The sequence below is a fragment of the Xenopus tropicalis genome, chromosome 8 (assembly GCF_000004195.4).
Source record: "Xenopus tropicalis strain Nigerian chromosome 8, UCB_Xtro_10.0, whole genome shotgun sequence".
NCBI classification, from domain to species: domain Eukaryota; kingdom Metazoa; phylum Chordata; class Amphibia; order Anura; family Pipidae; genus Xenopus; species Xenopus tropicalis.
In genome coordinates, this window is record NC_030684.2 from 58,520,828 (window position 1) to 58,538,016 (window position 17,189).

The 17,189-nt window shown below is 39.5% G+C and overlaps 1 protein-coding gene across 1 annotated transcript in view; it reads left to right on the forward strand.

Annotated features, from left to right (window-relative positions):
* The window catches only part of pasd1 (PAS domain containing 1), an 82,734-nt gene that overhangs the window by 25,257 nt on the left and 40,288 nt on the right, over positions 1-17,189 (forward strand). The window contains exon 2 of the mRNA XM_018096345.2: positions 16,345-16,389. The gene's annotated coding sequence lies outside the window, so the exon portion shown is untranslated. The remainder of the gene's footprint in view (positions 1-16,344; positions 16,390-17,189) is intronic.

Consider the following 17,189-nt stretch of genomic DNA (forward strand, 5'->3'; position numbering starts at 1 on the left):
TAAATAGTTGGGTCAAAAAAGGACAGTTTATATCCTTCTGTCTCTAGCACCAAAAGGAGCATTGTAAGGGCTCACATGTGCTGGTGGGTTACTGAACATAGTTAAATACAAAAACACCAAAATTTGCTCTAAGCCACTCAGCACATCAAGTCTAATTTAAAATTTGAAACAGCCAGTCTCAATTAGCATTCGCTCACCCCTTCACAAAGTTGGTCCGGGTGCTGTGCCCCGGGCCCTTCACCCAGGGAAAATTATTTTCACGACTATTTCTTCATTAGATTATCATGTAAATCACAGTTTTTCATGGACACTCACCCCACTGATCCAGTGGTCCAGGTGCAGTGCTCCAGACCCATAGCAAAGGGAGACCCAGCAGTAACAAGCACAATTTCTCAATGGGTACGCACTCCTGACACGGGTGAAGGTGGTTTAAGAAATAGCTTTATTCACAGGACAAATGTGAATAAAGCTATTTCTTAAACCACCTTCGCCCATGTCTGGAGTGCGTACCCATTGAGAAATTGTGCTTGTTACTGAACATAGTAACTTATTTAAGCTGCATAAAGTGTGCACAGAAATGCATTTAAACATTGAATGGCCCCAATAGCCCCAGGATGGTGAAGTTAATCATCTTGCGCAGCGTAATAAAGAATATATTTAACTTTGCATTTTAATGTAGTAATATGTCTTGCACGTGGACTTTTTGTATATATGTCAATATATGGTTGAAAAAGTATCTTTTGCTGCATAGAAACTTTTCACTGCAATTTTTTATATGTGATTTTTATATGATTTTATATGACACTATGGGGCACATTTACTAATCCACGAACGCTCCGAATGCGGTTTTTCGTAATGAGCATATTTTTTGCGTAAATTTCGTACCTTGCGTGACTTTTTCGTATTTTTCGCGACTTTTTCGTACTTTGCGACAAAATTTGTGCGGAAAACCTTGGGCCATGTTGGAGCTGCAGAGTGCCATTGATTCCTATGGGAGGCTTCCAAAATCATGCACAGAAGGATAAAAGTCGGAAAGGTTTTCCTGCATTTTACGATCGTTCAATATGAAAATTTCGTGATTTTCGGATCGCCGATATGATATTTTCGTGACTAATACGATTGTTTGCGATCTTCAGAAATTTTCGTATCCGATCCGAATGTATCCCATTCGGGATTCAAACTAGCGTTTTCATGAATGTGCCCCAAAGTATATTTCGTGATTTTCAGATTGACAGTCTTTACTAAGTCATTTTACTATGGTGGTGATGCCTAACGCTGAACACTTTACAGCACTTTTCAGCACTTTCACTTACTTTATGGCTTCAGCCACTTTTTGGCAGTTCACTGTGAGGTCACTCCCTATTGGTTTGCTGGTTTTGGCTATTTAAAGATGTGTGTTACAAGGCATGGTTGCCTTGAGAAAGGTCCCGATGGGGACCGAAATGTTACGTCGGCTGTTCATGCTATTTTAAATATACGTTCTCACTTTTCACAAGAAATCCCGGTGTTGCTGGTCTTTTTTACACTATTGGAACCCCTTACCGAGCACCCGAGGTATGATATGTAGCGGTGTGCCATCCTTTGTGTATATATACATATATATAGAGAGAGAGAGAGAGAGATTCGTGTGTAAACTGGTGCACACCGGGGATCATTTAAAATATAACTTTTATTAAATAATTAATACATTACAGATCTAGCCTGATCTGTAATGTATTAAATGATCCCCGGTGTGCACCAGTTTACACACCAATATCTATCTATCAATGCCCAATTGGTAGCACCCGGGTCCATTGGCTATGCTTAGGAGTGCTGAATCTACACGTTTTATATATATATATATATATATATATATATGATAATGGTCTTAGGAGGAGACCGAAACGTTGGCCTGTTTTAACAGCATGTTTAAATAAAAGTAACGTTTTAATTTTTGAAAAAATATCCTGGTGTGCACCAAATTCTTGGACTTCTGGATAATTAGACACATGGAGGTAGCACCCAGGTGATTTATATTACGGGTTTGGTGTGCTGAAAATTTTGTGGACTGTATATATATATATATATATACAGATCTTTAATGTTATTATGTTTATAATATGTTCAGAATTCATAATCTTAGACAATGCTTTCTTATAATACAATATAATAGGGCTCATTTTCATACCCCTTAGTGCTCATTTAAAGGAACAGTAACACCAAAAAATGAAAGTATTTTAAAGTAATTAAAATATAATGTACTGTTGCCCTGCACTGGTAAAAGTTGTGTGTTTGCTACAGAAACTTTACTATAGTTTATATAAATAAGTTGCTGTGTAGCCATGGGGGCAGCCATTCAAGCTGGAAGAAAGAATAAAAGGCACAGGTTACATAGCAGATAACAGATAAAACACCATTGTAGGCTAAAGAGTTTATCTGCTATGCAACCTGTGCCTTTTCTCTTTGAATGGCTGCCCCCATGGCTACACAGCAGCTTTGTTTATATAAACTACATTAATCTTTTTGAGACAAACACACCAGTTGGACCAGTAAAGAGCAACAATACATTACATTGTACAGGTATTGGATCCCTTATCCGGAAACCCGTTATCCAGAAAGTTCTGAATTATGGAAAGACCATCTCCCATAGACTCCATTATAAGTAAATAATTATAATTTTTAAAATTCTCTGTAATAATAAAACAGTACCTTGTACTTGATCCCAACTAAGATATCTGTATTCCTTACTGGAGGCAAAGCAAGCCTATTGGGTTTATTAATTATTTACATGATTTTTAGCAGACAAATTGTGGAGATCCAAATTACAGAAAGATCCCTTATCCGGAAAACCCCAGGTCCTGAGCATTCTGCATAACAGGTGCACTTTTATTTGTTGGTGTTACTGTTCCTTTAGTAGATCTTGTGCCTTGTGGCCCATTGCTCTCTACAAGGAGTGCCAGACTGAAAATTACCGATTGCTGCCTTTTTTTGCACTTTGCACAATGCTTTTAAAGAAAATAAATCACCCCGGTACTTCTAAATATAAATAAGACATGTGCCTCATTTAAAATAACGAGATGCAATTATTAACACATATTTATAAAGCACCAACATATTTTACATTAAATGGGTGGATACCCTAAACCAGTGCTGTCCAACTGGCGGCCCCTCTGTGTGGCCCCCCACCTGTCTGGCTGCTTTGATGGCTTACTCTTGTGAAAGCTTTAAATTGTATCAGTACTGTGATTAACTTCCCCCTGCATGGTTCTCACCTCAGATTCAGGCTGTAATCAGGCTGTATTGTTTAAATATGTAATCCCCTGTGTTGTTCACACCTTTTACTCTCTGCATTGTTCACCCCCTGCAGAGTTCACACCTCAGGCTCAGGCTGTAATCACCCCCATTGTTCCCCTGTTCACACCTAAGGAGCAGTAGAAACCCACAAATAATCCCTGCATACTACAAAAAGAACATATACTGAGGTGGTACTGCAATTAAAAAGTTTTTTAATATATAGTTATTGTGCAGACTGTAGGAGCAGTGCCAGCATTGTGTCACTGTAGGCTCCCTGTGTGTGCCATACACACAGGCATCATAGGGCAAGCAGAGTATGGCAGGGTAGGGAAGGCAGAGTATGGCACACACAGGCAGAGTAGGGCAGGCAGAGTATGGCGCACACAGGCCAAGTTTGGCACAAACCAGCCAAGAATGGCACACACAGTGAAAGTATGGCACACGCAGGCAGGGTAAGGAAGGCAGAGTATGGCACACACAGGCAGGGTAGGGCAGGCAGAGTATGGCACACACAGGCCAAGTATGGCACAAACCAGCCAAGAATGGCACACACAGTGAAAGTATGGCACGCAGGCAGGGTAGGGCAGGCAGAGTATGGCACACACAGGCAGGGTAGGGCAGGCAGAGTATGGCACACACAAAGGCAGGGTAGGGCAGGCAGAGTATGGCAGGTTTTTGCTGTACTACAACCATTAATATGGGTATGGTCATGTGATAACATGGGTGTGGTTTCAAGTGGGTGCGGTTTCAAAAAGGGGAGTGGTCAAAACTGGCTTCCATTATCGGCCCTCCACCACGTAGGTCGGAAAAATTCCGGCCCTCGGTACAACAGAAGTTGGACAGCACTGCCCTAAACAAACAGATTGCATACAAAATTACAACTGACACGAGAGGTATAGAGTATCCTGTTTCACAGAGATTGCAGTGTAAAATGTAGCAATTGTCATTCTGTATGTTAAAGGAGTGGTTATAGATGTAAAGAACTTCTTCACATCTTTGTTGTTTGTTAGCAGTATTGGAGAGTTTTGGCATAAGATGATGCCATAATAAAAATGAGAACTAAAAAGGAGACATTGGGGTGGATGGAGAGCAGAAGCCTACTGCTTTGTTACATTTTTCCCTTTAATCTTGCTGCATTTTTGGAAATTCTATAATAACAGAGAAAAGTAAACTAAATGTGGAGTGTAATTAAAGCCACATGCTGCGTGACTCAGGCTTCACTCAGATGAGTAATGCATTGTGTTTATTTTAATAATGTTGTTTTTAAGTGATCTATCAAACTGATTTGTAAAAGGCTAATTTTCATTTTAATAGTATATTTGCTTTGTGTTTCAAAGGGCTTTTTTAATTAACTACATTCAAAAATAGAAAAATTAATTGGAATATAAAATATTTGTTTAAGTTGGATTTGCTCATATGTCATCTGCACAGTTTGAGGGGAGAAAAGAATATTTAGAATAGCAGTTAATAAGTGTGGGGTGTTTGATATTGGTGTTCTTTTTCTGTGTATAAAATGATATGAAAGACTAAAAGCAATTCCATAACTGTGTTATTGTGTATGAAAACAAGAAGGAAAGGTTAAAACTAGGTAAAGGTCTATGTAAATACAGCCATAAACAGTTACAACTGCTTCTCTGAGCCCTTCCGTGAAAAGAAACACCACATTTCCTTTCTTTAATTCTGTATACATGATCTTCTGTGTGAGACTTCCTGCTCTCAGAAAAATTCTTCAGGGCATGGCACAAGTCTGCTCAGTTTGCTCCTCTGTCCCCCTGCCTTCTCCTCTTCTCCTACCCATCTCTCCTCTCTCTCCCTCAACTCTCTGCTGTGTAATCTGAGTTTAGAGCTGTTCCAGGGGCAGTGTGCAAGTAGGGAAGTGAAATAGCAGCTACCTTAAACAAACGGAGGGAGCTTCTATGGCTGTTTACTCAGGCATGGTAAAGCATTCAGAATAAATATAGGGTTCAAGCTTGCACTATTGTGACTAATCTATTACTTGAATCTATACATTGATTCAAGTAATTGTAACCCTATCTTGTCCTAAAAGTGCCTTTCCAGCTAGTGATGGTAGAACACAGGTCACACTTGACATGAGAATTGGAGTGGTATCTGAGGACGGGGGTGGGTCCCCCGAAACATTGTACAACCTGCAAATGAAAGATGTCCTTTAAAAGAATTTGGAGACTTTTTTCTGTGAGCGCTGGACCCACCCTCGTTACTGCTGAGAAATAAAAATAGGACACCAGAAGTGAAACAAAACAAAAAGGTTTTTTTGACACCACAAGGTTTGTACTTACAGATCAGTTGAGGCAGTATGGTTATGCAGTCAGATACAGTCACAGATAAAGCTAAGCAACGTGACACCACTGTAGTGATGCTGGGCAGAAAACTGGTGGCCTGGACACTAATGTCCTCAGAGTCCAGGTGCAACTGTAAGAACACTCCTTTAAGGCTACCAGCTCGTGGTCCAGATCTGCTCCAATGGGAACTGTTCAGGGAGCTTTATGCTAAGACTGAATCCTTGTATTGCCAAAGGATAGCTACCTCCAGCTGCTGCTCTTTCTAGCTAAGCATGACTATCTTACTTTCCTAGAATGTATTTTGACAAACGCTAGTCCTATAAACGGACTAAACCTTGATCACAGGGTCCCTGTTATTTTGTAGGCAGTAATTACCTCTCAATTACATCACCCACACACAAAGAAATACGAGGGTGCAACACATGCAATGTTTATTTTGACTTTGTACAAGCATCCAAAACAGGCAAGGTACACGCACAAGCAGTAGATGTTAAATCCCACCTAGCAGGTAAACACATCTCCGTACACAGTCCCAAGTAATCACACACGCTGCTTACCCCTCCACCACCCATTCACCCCTTCCACCTTCAACCTCCAATACCTTTCTTCAGGGGGACTTTAAACCCCCTATAACAGGGCTTAGCCCAGTGGTACCGGACTTGCCAAGTGCACTCGAGTCCCTCTGAACAGCCTCTCGGTTATCAGCTTGAAGCACACCAGGGTCCTCACTACACCCAGAACTACACATTTGGGCCCTAACTTGTGGGGTACCCGCTAAGGTGCTAACCTCTTCTTCCTCCTTGAGGGGCACGTGTTGCCCATACTAACTATCCTTGCCTATCTCACATTCCCTAGGATAAGCTATTACAAAACTAACCCTATTCTAGCTCCCCTCACAATACTCACATCTGGTGTTTTCCTTCTTGCTTGCTGTTTCTTCTGTCTTCGGTGTGCTAGCCTTGTTGCTGCAGATGTTTCCCATTGGCCATAAATACCTTTTTTTTACTCTCTAGCCACACCCTTCTAAAACTTCTAGGAGTTTCCCTTATCTCAAGCTTCCTTTGGTGGCCAGGCACTAACACTGCAACTAAAACTACTTAACCTAACTCCATACTACCATCCCCCTTAGAACCTGGAGTTTGCTTGAAGGGTTGTTCCTTAGGGCAGAACTCTTTAGTGGGCCTTGTTGACTCATTTACCTGGTTAGAATATAGAAGGCCAAAGAAGACCTTTCCAATCACTATATTAGTGTGTGACAGGAAGTGGTCACTTTCCTATGGGCCAATAACATGTAAATAAGATAACTTAGATACAGTGGCTTGCTTCTGGCTTGTTACTATGAGAAAAGCACTTGTAGGGGATTTTTATCCATAGGGACTGATAACCCTATGGGTTGCTACATATATGTACATGCATTTCATGTTTTAGGAGATTCCCCATATGCCTCATGGAATTCCCCAAATGCCCCATGGACTTAAAGTCATGTCCCAGCATCACATTCATTACTGAGACAATTTCTTTGACATAAATATTTATATGCATGCTGGGCTAAAAAGAATGATCATGATGTTCTTAGAAACTGGTAAAGTCAAAAATATACCTTATAAACTTTACTGAAGTGCTGATAAAGGAAATAGTAAAATATTTGGATTCATATTTGAACTTAATTAACAGTGTCACAGAAGAGGCTTGTGTGTGCATTTTGGAAATAGGAAAGGAATAATGTTTATGAATGGCCAGCTGAAGGATAGATTCAAGAGAACTTCTGTGTACAGAATTTTTTTAATAATTTAGTTTGTTAATGAACTTGACATGGGTTTTAGGTGCAATATCATTCATAGTTTTATTGTTAGTATTAAAATGTGCAGGTAAGTAAAATCAGATTCATTTTATTTGCAATCAATAAATAATATTACAAATAATAATAACAAGTGTGTCCAATGGGGAACTGGGCAAATAAAACATTTGTTTAGAGGAGTATAAAAATGATGTATGGCATTCTATATTTTCCAACAGGGACTATAGTACTAGTATATTATACTGGGCATTCTGAAGGACTCTTCTACCAGTGGTCTCCCCAAAGCTTAATTCCACTACGTCCCTGCCAGAGCCTATTATTGGCACTTCCTTGATCTCATCTACATTCCATTTCTGCCACTTATGTGGTTTTTATTTTGCGCAGTCTATTTATTTTACCCAGTATCATTTTTACATTAAACTATTCCTTTAATACTGGCACCTTCAATGCCTAATATTGCTACCTTCACTCACCAACCCTTTTATGCTACCACTTTCCTGCCCTCCACCAAAGCATTATCCTGCTGCTCCCAGGCCTCCCTCAAATCCCAGTACTGCCACTTCCCTCATATTCCCTTATCTTCTCTAAAACAACACTTCCATTCTCTCACCAATATTCATGATAATGCCACTTGTCTTCCATATCTCAAAGCAAATACTGCCAGCTGCCAATTCCTTGCCCTCTTCCTAAGGGCTCTGGCACACGGGGAGATTAGTCGCCCGCGACAAAATCTCCCTGTTCGCGGGCGACTAATCTCCGCAAGTTGCCATCCCATGCCATCCCACCGGCGAAAATGTAAGTCGCCGGTGGGATGGCACACGCGGCGGCGTGATTTCGGCAAATCGGCGAAAATGCCTCGCAAGGCAACTTCAGCGATTTGCCGAAATCGCCTGCGCAGCGTGTGCCATCCCACCGGCGCCTTACATTTTCGCCGGTGGGATGGCAACTCGGGGAGATTAGTCGCCCGCGAACAGGGAGATTTGTCGCGGGCGACTAATCTCCCCGTGTGCCAGAGCCCTAAGTCTAATGCAAATTTAGGCAAAGAGGATTGTAATGTTATAAGTTATGATGAAAGAATAACCATTTTGCTTTTGTACATTATTGTACACATTACATAGCCCTGAAACACACACACAGTAGAACTGTAGACCAATTTACTAGTACATGTAGACTGGAACATGACAGCAAATAAAGATCCCCTGTAATGAAATTACAGTCTCAAAACAATGAAATCAGTAAAAGAAATAAAGAACAAGACACTGAAGCCTCTAAAATTAGTTTACATAATAAGTAAAGCAAAAATGTAATTTTGGTTATTGGTAGTACGCACAAACAGGTAATATGAAAGAGTGAATGCCACTGCGTGAAATGAGGCCTGACTGCAAGAGCTTACAATCTAGAGCAGTGATCCCCAACCAGTGGTTTGTGAGCAACATGTTGCTCCCCAACCCCTTGGATGTTGCTCCCAGCGGCCTCAAATCTGGTGCTTATTTTTTAATTCCTGGATTGGAGGCAAGTTTTGTTTGAATAAATACCAGTTGTACTGCCAAACAGAGCCTCATTTAGGCTGCCAGTCCACACAGGGGCTACCAAATAGCCAATTGTAGCCATTATTTAGCACCCTTATGAATTTTCATTCTTATGTTGCTCCCCAACTCTTTTTACACTTGAGTGTGGCTCACGGGTAAGAAAGGTTGGGGACCCCTGATCTAGAGGGTCTGTTAAGGGGTTAATGGGGGAATGTAAGTAAAGCCATTTACTGAAAAATATTCACAATGAGAAACTTTATGCCTCTGTGTGAACAAATTTTTTGTGTGTGAATTTAATTAGGGATGCACTGAATCCACTATTTTTGGATTTGGCTGAACCCAAAATGCTTTGTGAAAGATTCAGCCGAATACCAAACCAAATCTGAATCCTAATTTGCATATGCAACAAAGGGTTAAAGACAACTGTGCACCTAGCATGTGTTGAAAAAATTTCAACATCTGTGTTTTTGTGATGAAAAGAAATTTAGTTTTAAGAATTCAGATTCAGTTCAGCCAGGCACATAGATTCTGGCAAATCCGAATCCTGCTAAAAAAGGCCAAATCATGGCTGAATCCTGAAATCAGTGCATCCCCAAATTTAATATAGTAATTACGAACATGGAAACTGTTTAGCGACCACTTGCACTAGTGGAAGAAAACGTTGAATGTTTTAGTGTCCACCAACATAGCATATGTAATGAAACCTCTTACTGAAAATCACATTATTTATGCTCCAAAAAAAAAAATATGGCACTATCAAGCATGCCTTAAAAGTATGCTATGCACAGATAAGAATTGCAGTGCTATAACTGAGTATTACATTGTGAAAGGCCAATTTCTATTCATATTTGTGCAATTTTTTTCCCCCTTTTACAACCTTTACTACATTTCCCTCAAAGCTGTTTTTTTTTTTGGCCTGGGAGTGTATATTCATTCATACTTAGGACAGTAAGGATGTGAAATTCACTGCCAAAAGGATGTGGTGTTGGCTTGTTTTGTAACAGAAGAGAAATAGAAAGGCATTCACATTCATATTTACTTACTTTAAATAATGCAGGGAAAGTAAAACATTAGTGCACCAGACATTTTTCATAACATTTCCTGAAGGTTGTTGCTTCTAGTTTTTTTTGTTTTACTTTAAGGAAAACTATACTCCCAGAATAAATACTTAACCAACAGATAGTTTATATTATGTTAAGTGATCTATTAAAGTATCTCACCAAACTGGAATATATATCAGTAAATATTGCCTTTCCCTTAATCCACCAATCACATCACATGACCAGAAATAAGGAAGCTGTAACTGTAACAGGAAGAAGTGTGGAAGCAAAAGGCAGAACTCTGTCCATTCATTGGCTGATGTGCCCTAGCATGTATGTGTGCCTTGGCTTGTTTGTGTGCACTGGGAATCCTATGATCCCAGGAGGAGGCCCTTAATTCTTAAAATGGCAATTTTCTATTTAGTAATACCCAATTTATGTTGAAGTGTGAGTGCAGTTGCATTAATATTGACATATCAGTTGCAATTGTATCCACAATGAGGTTGGAATTCTGGTGAGAAAACGCTACATTTAAAATTGAAATTGCTACATTTCAGTGATATGTTTTTTATAAAGGCCTTCAGTGTTTAGGGGGATACATTCCCAATAATGCAGTGCAGTTGTGTACAAGTATAGCATGTACAAAAAAAGCGTAGCAGTTCAGTTATGTCAGCAACTATTTTGTAACGGAAACAAAGTTCAACAGTGTAGAAGCATGTGATTTAGGTAAATCAGCCAAAAACCATTTTGTGATGACACTTTAATGTTACAAGTTCTGGCTTACAGATAAAATAAAGCACATTAACTGCAAAAGCAATGCAGAGTCGGTTCATTATGTTTAGAAACTGGTGTTAGTAATCGCCCTTACACTGACGCCTCTTAATAGGCCCCCCCAGTTCCTCAAAGTTACCTGGTTGATCCTGAGCTTGTGGATGTGTATTGTTTCATAAAGGATATATGTAGTGTCCAGTAAAAAAGTGGCATTAAACATGATTGTATAGTGAGTTCCCCTTGAACTTGTGCTTCTATCCTTTTATTTCTCTTGCTTTCTGTTTACTTTTTTATAATTTTTTTTCTTTTTCTCATCTCCTCTCCACTTTGACTGATCTCTTTCTAGAGAGACCATCTTCATTCTGTCTAATCCTCACCTTGCCAGTTCTAGACAGGCACAATCACCGCAAACTGCTGGTGCCCCTTTCTTTTTGTTATAGCTTCATAATGGGCCATACCATTGGCATCACATGTGACATCAGGGCCGTTCCTTGCTCTGTATTCCAGTATTACATGTGTGCATTCTTCACCTCTAAATACCAGATGGTTTATCATTCCTGCCTTTTAATCACTTGTTTAACTGCTTAAAATATTTTGTTTTTAAAATAATATTCCTGTAGTATGTAAGACATCCACCCATATTTCTTAAAGGAGGTCTGAATGCACCAATGTATTAATCATAATGTGAAGTTATATTTTATTGTTGCAGTATGTTGTGGTGCATTTTTCCTTTTTACCTCTTGTTGTGGTGCATTCTGCATTTCCTTAGGGTGAATACATGCACTGATTAGTTGCAACGACTTTTTAAATAGTTTTTAAAACCATGTGCAATAAGTCACAGCGACATATACAATACCCTATGGGGGAAAGTTGCTCCGACCGAGTTGCGGCGACTAATAGCCCCTTGTGTCTTTGTGGTTTATAATACTTTGGCACCAACCGGTGACTGCTGTAAAATATATGTATTTGGATGGCTTATTTGAAACTGCAGTATAGATGTATAGAAAGTATATATGCAATCACACAAAATTTCCCACAGTTGATATATACAACTATACAAATGTACAACTGTAGCAAATATACATTATTCATTAGAGGCACTTGCATCGAAAGCTGCTCCTTGCACTTCAGCATAGTTGTGCTTGTGGGTAAAAACATGCTGACATGCTCAAAGTGAATGACAACAACAACATTTTCCAATATCTGTACCCATTTCACGACCTAAGTTTGGCCTTTCAAGGGAGACCTGGCCAAAAAGTAATCCTTTAAGGAGGGACTGTCCTATAGGGAAGCAATAGACAACTCTCTGAACAGCCTCAATTTTAAACATGCTGTGAGTTGTTGTTCTGCAGTAACTGAAGTGCCCAAAGTGATGTTTCTGTTCTTTAGGTTTCTAACACTTTATCTTGTTTGCAGGGTACTTATTCCAAATTACAAGACAGTCTGAATCTGTCTTAGGTCTCCCTAATTTGCTTACTGCAGATCTTACAATTAGACCCAGCAGCAGGACAGGAAGCCCTGCCACTTAGCAGCACAGATTGCCAGGAATGATTCTAAATCCCTTTGCATGGTATATGGGCATGCAGTACGAGAGTTGCTTTAAATAAGCGATTTTAGACAGTACCAAATTTCTTTCCCCCTTTTTTTCATCGAATGTTATATTTCTGTGGAAGCAGATGCATTTCCTATCATTAGCTCTTTACCATAAGTCATCAAATATTTACCATGTGCTTTATAGAATAAACAAAATGTTCCTTTTTTCACTGCATGAATTAGAGCTACCCTACCACTAGTCTCATGTGAGGTACATCTGAAAATAACCCACAGAAAGCAAGGTTGCTTCACCCAAAAAACGCAGCATGTCTGCTTCTACACATATATAAATATTTTGAGGGAGAATTTATCTTTCGTGCAATTGTTTCATTATACTTTACATTCTGTTTACTGAAACTAAAGAACAAGTCATTATTTGAAAGAAAAATGTTAAGGAAATACTTTTTTCTTTAAAGGCTTGAACCTCAAAAGGAGAACGTATATTGGTCAAATCACCACAGGTTTTATGCTTTATAACAATATAGCCTGACCCTTGCTAGTTAGTGGAACACTGGCACTTTATTTCTGTTGCATTTAACTGATGTGTTAAATATTAGTACATATTAGTACATATACAGTGACCTGCGTGACTTCTCCCAGTATTATACAGGTAATTACATAAACCTGAGTAATCTGGCCAGGTTGGATACCGTTACATAAAAATAGACTTGCATCAATATTCCATATTTGTGTCTGTGACTCACATGTACAATCACTCTCATTACTCATAGTATATAGGTATGTCAATATCAGTAAACGTAACCTAGATTTCTTTGTTAGATGTCTGAGTTGGGTGACTATAAGACTATAAGCCTAGAGTTCAGCATCCTGATTATTCATAATGTAATCACATTTTGTCATGTACAATGTCCCCTTTGGTCCTTAGCAGCCTTCCCACTGTGTCTTAGTGGTCCACCTGAACAAAAGGTCTGACTGCATATGATTAAAAAAAGCTATCATCCCATGTGTATTCAGTGGAGTCGGTGGATAATGGCTCACAGCACAAGAAGGTCAGAACAGAGGAACTTATTCTATAAATACTCCCATTATACCGAAGAAATCAGAAGCCAACTACTGACACATCCACTGTGTGTTACAAATCATTTTATTCTTTTGCCACCTTTTTTGTATTACAATTTGTCTTTATGAGCTGCCAAAGTTAAAACAGATTTTTTTTATGCTCTTTTATTCTTAACTGTACTTTTCTTCCGCAAAATATAAATGTACAGTGGGGTTTCCATACTGGCACAAGTTACTGTAGGTGTGGGGTATAGCATTCTTAGTTAATATTGTCATAATATTAGTCATATATTTCATCATAAATACAGTACAGGTATCGGACCCCTTATCCAGAAACCCATTATCCATAAAGAATTACAGAAAGGCCATTTCCCATAGACTCTATTTTAATCAAATAATTCACAATTTTAAAAATGTAAATTCTGTAATAATAGAACAGTACCTTGTACTTTATTCCAACTAAGATATAATTAATCCTTATTGGAGCCAAAACAATCCTATTGGGTTTAATTACTGTTTAAAGAACTTTTTCAGCAGACTTAAGGTAGGAAATCTGAATTACGGAAAGACCCCTTATCCAGCATACCCCAGGTCACGAGCACTTTGGATAACAGGTCTCATACTTGTACTTGTGAATTATATCATAATAACAGTACCTGCATTATTGTTGCATTATTAATATAGAATAATCTTATTCTAGAATCTGGATATTCTGAGATCATTTATTATATAAGTGAATGATACAAAGAGTTTTGATTTGCCTCCTAAGGGCTGTGGCACACGGGGAGATCAGTCGCCACGTGACAAATCTCCCTTGTCGCGGGCGAATAATCTCCCCGAAATGCCATCCCACCATCTTAAATGTAAATCGCCCTGCACTGAGAGCCGAATTTGGAGGCAACATTTAGATTCCAGTTACTAGTCAAGTGGAGGTTTAGGGGTTTATTATATAAGTGAATGATACAAAGAGTTTTGACTTGCCTCCTAAGGGCTGTGGCACACGGGGAGATTAGTCGCCTGCGACAAATCTCCCTTGTCACAGGTGACTAATCTCCCCGATATGCCATCCCACCGGCGAGAATGTAAATGACCGGTGGGGTGGCATATGCGGCACCGCGATCGAGAGGCAACTTCTGCTATTTCGGCAAATTGCCGCGCCACATATGCCATCCCACCGGTCATTTACATTCTCGCCGGTGGGATGGCATATCGGGGAGATTAGTCACCTGTGACAAGGGAGATTTGTCGCAGGCGACTAATCTCCCCGTGTGCCACAGCCCTTAGGAGGCAAGTCAAAACTCTTTGTATCATTCACTTATATAATAAACCCCTAAACCTCCACTTGACTAGTAACTGGAATCTAAATGTTGCCTCCAAATTCGGCTCTCAGTGCAGGGTGCATGTTTAGCTCAATAAAGTGTGCTAAGCCCAACTGGGAAATAAGAGTGCAGAGGGCTCAAACCATAAATTAATCCATTTATTTTATCATGTGTTTCTACTGGATATGTACAGATTGTTAAAATGTATGCAAATAATTGTTCTTATACTCCAAAGTAATGTAAACAGTCAAATTACTTGAATGTGTTTACCTTTGATAGGACCAGTATATTCTATTGGCTTGCAATGTGTATGTGACAGAGAGATAAAGTAGATACAATCAATGGACTGCTGCTGGTTTTTAGCTAAAATAACTTTATAAACTGATTGGCATGCAGCCAAAAGGTTTAATAGGTGAACAATAGGTGAACAATGATATAGTTTGTTACTTCTATGGGTACAGAACTACAACTTTGAAGTTCTGATTATGGCTTTAGTGATGGTGCTTTTGAACATTGAGCCTCATTGCAGTATTGCTTCCCAACTTACATGCTTCAGCCCCTGTCATTTATGTAATGCAATTAGTTGGAATTATCTTCTGTTTAGTTTACAAAGATAATAAAATATGCAGAATCAATACCCAATATACCCAATATGAATATCTTTACTTCTTTAGGAGACTACATTGCTTGACTCAGTAGAGGGATTCTTCATAGATGGGAATTAAACACTAGCAGTATAGTAGCTACAATACATACTTATATATGAGGTTTAAGAGAGAAGGAAAGTCATTTTGGCATTTTACTGCCAATAGATTAGCCACATTAGTGCCACCTAGATTGCTATATTTATTCTGCAGCCCTAGAAGCTCCCTCTGCTAATTTAAGATAGCAGCTGCCATTTTAGTGTGGTCTCAATAGCTTCCTGCTTGCAGCTCTAGCCCTTGGTAGCTCAGATCACACATTCCTAAGGAAGGGGGGAGGGTGTTCTTATACATTCTTTTGGAAGGGCGGGAGCAGGAGATCTGCACAGAAAAATCTTGTTTCTTTTGATAGAGAACTCAGTGCAGCTTTTCTGTGAGTGCTTATGGCTGTATTTACATAAACTTTTCTAATAACGCTTACTTAGTTTTTACCTTTCCTTCTCCTTTAATTTTCACAATGCTTTGTGTCCTCGTGCTTAGATTGCGGAACTGAAACGACTGCAAACAAACCAAAGCAGATGTCGGGTGCTTACCTTGTATAGGGATCAGTATACAGCTGCAAAAAATTAAGTAGCACTCTGAAATATGAATTAGGGCTGTGACACACGGGGAGATTAATCGCCGCCCGACAAATCTTCCTTGTCCAGCTAGAATGTAAATCGCCGGTGGGATGGCATACACGGCGCCGCGATTTGCAGAAGACGCCGAAGTTGCCTTGAGAGGAAACTTCGGTGACTTCGGCAAATCGCACCGCGATTTTAATACTGAATTAATACTGAATTAAATCACTATTCCTAATTGTGGAAAACCATTATAAACTGCTCATCCTTTGAAAAACTATAACGAGTGGAGAGGGGAATTGGCCACTCAGTATAAAGTGGCTTAGCATTAAGAGGGGCATCAGAGGGTCATGCTACATATGGCACTGTTTGATAAACAAAAAATGTAGTTACCAGTATTTAACATTCATTTCTTACTCTTCTCTTTAACACGGATATAGGAGAAGAAGATTTCAGTTCGTTGGCCACAAAAAGGACCCTGATGTGTAAGTAGAATCGAACAAATGTAAATATATGCTGGGATAATTCACACTGCAGAGTTTACTGCTTTTCATGGTATCTAGCATTTATCACTCTGTAAATGCTTACATGAACATTATAGGGCTGATTTATACAAACAGACACACTGGGTGATTTGTGCATTTCACTTCAGTGAGATGCATTTAATACCACTTTAATTTAAGGTATTTGGGTCCGGATGTGCTCTGCGCACTTCTGTATAGTTGCTATCAGCAGTATCTGTCATTCCTGTTTTCCGTTCTGAATTAAGTGCTACTGCTTCTATTTGATAATAGCGCTTTACGAACCCTGGAGCTACTGTCACCACTGACCAGGTGGTAGCTGCGGGGTTCCCCTTAAGTAGACGCACTTGCAGCTAAAGAAACAAGCTCAGGTGTTATTTGCACACCCAACACTATAACTGACACGAGCGAATACCAGAACTGACGCCAGGCAGACTGCCAAAATATTTGGAACAACTCTGTCCGATTTACAGTGAAGGATAAGCGCAGTTGCATCCACTTCCAAATCAGACACAGTTGCACCAGATACAGTGCCCAAGACCAAGATGCAGCACAGGAAAAAAAATAGCAATTGCCTCTGGAATTGCACTTCGCTCACTGTGTCAGTGTAAGTAAATTCACCCTTGCGTGTAATGAGTTCTATACATTAGCAGCTGTAAAATATATACCCCCAAATGTAATTAAAGGCACTAAGTTTGCCTAGGAGCAGTAACCCATAGCATCCAATAAATGCTTGCTTTTAAACAGGCAAGCAGTAATTACCA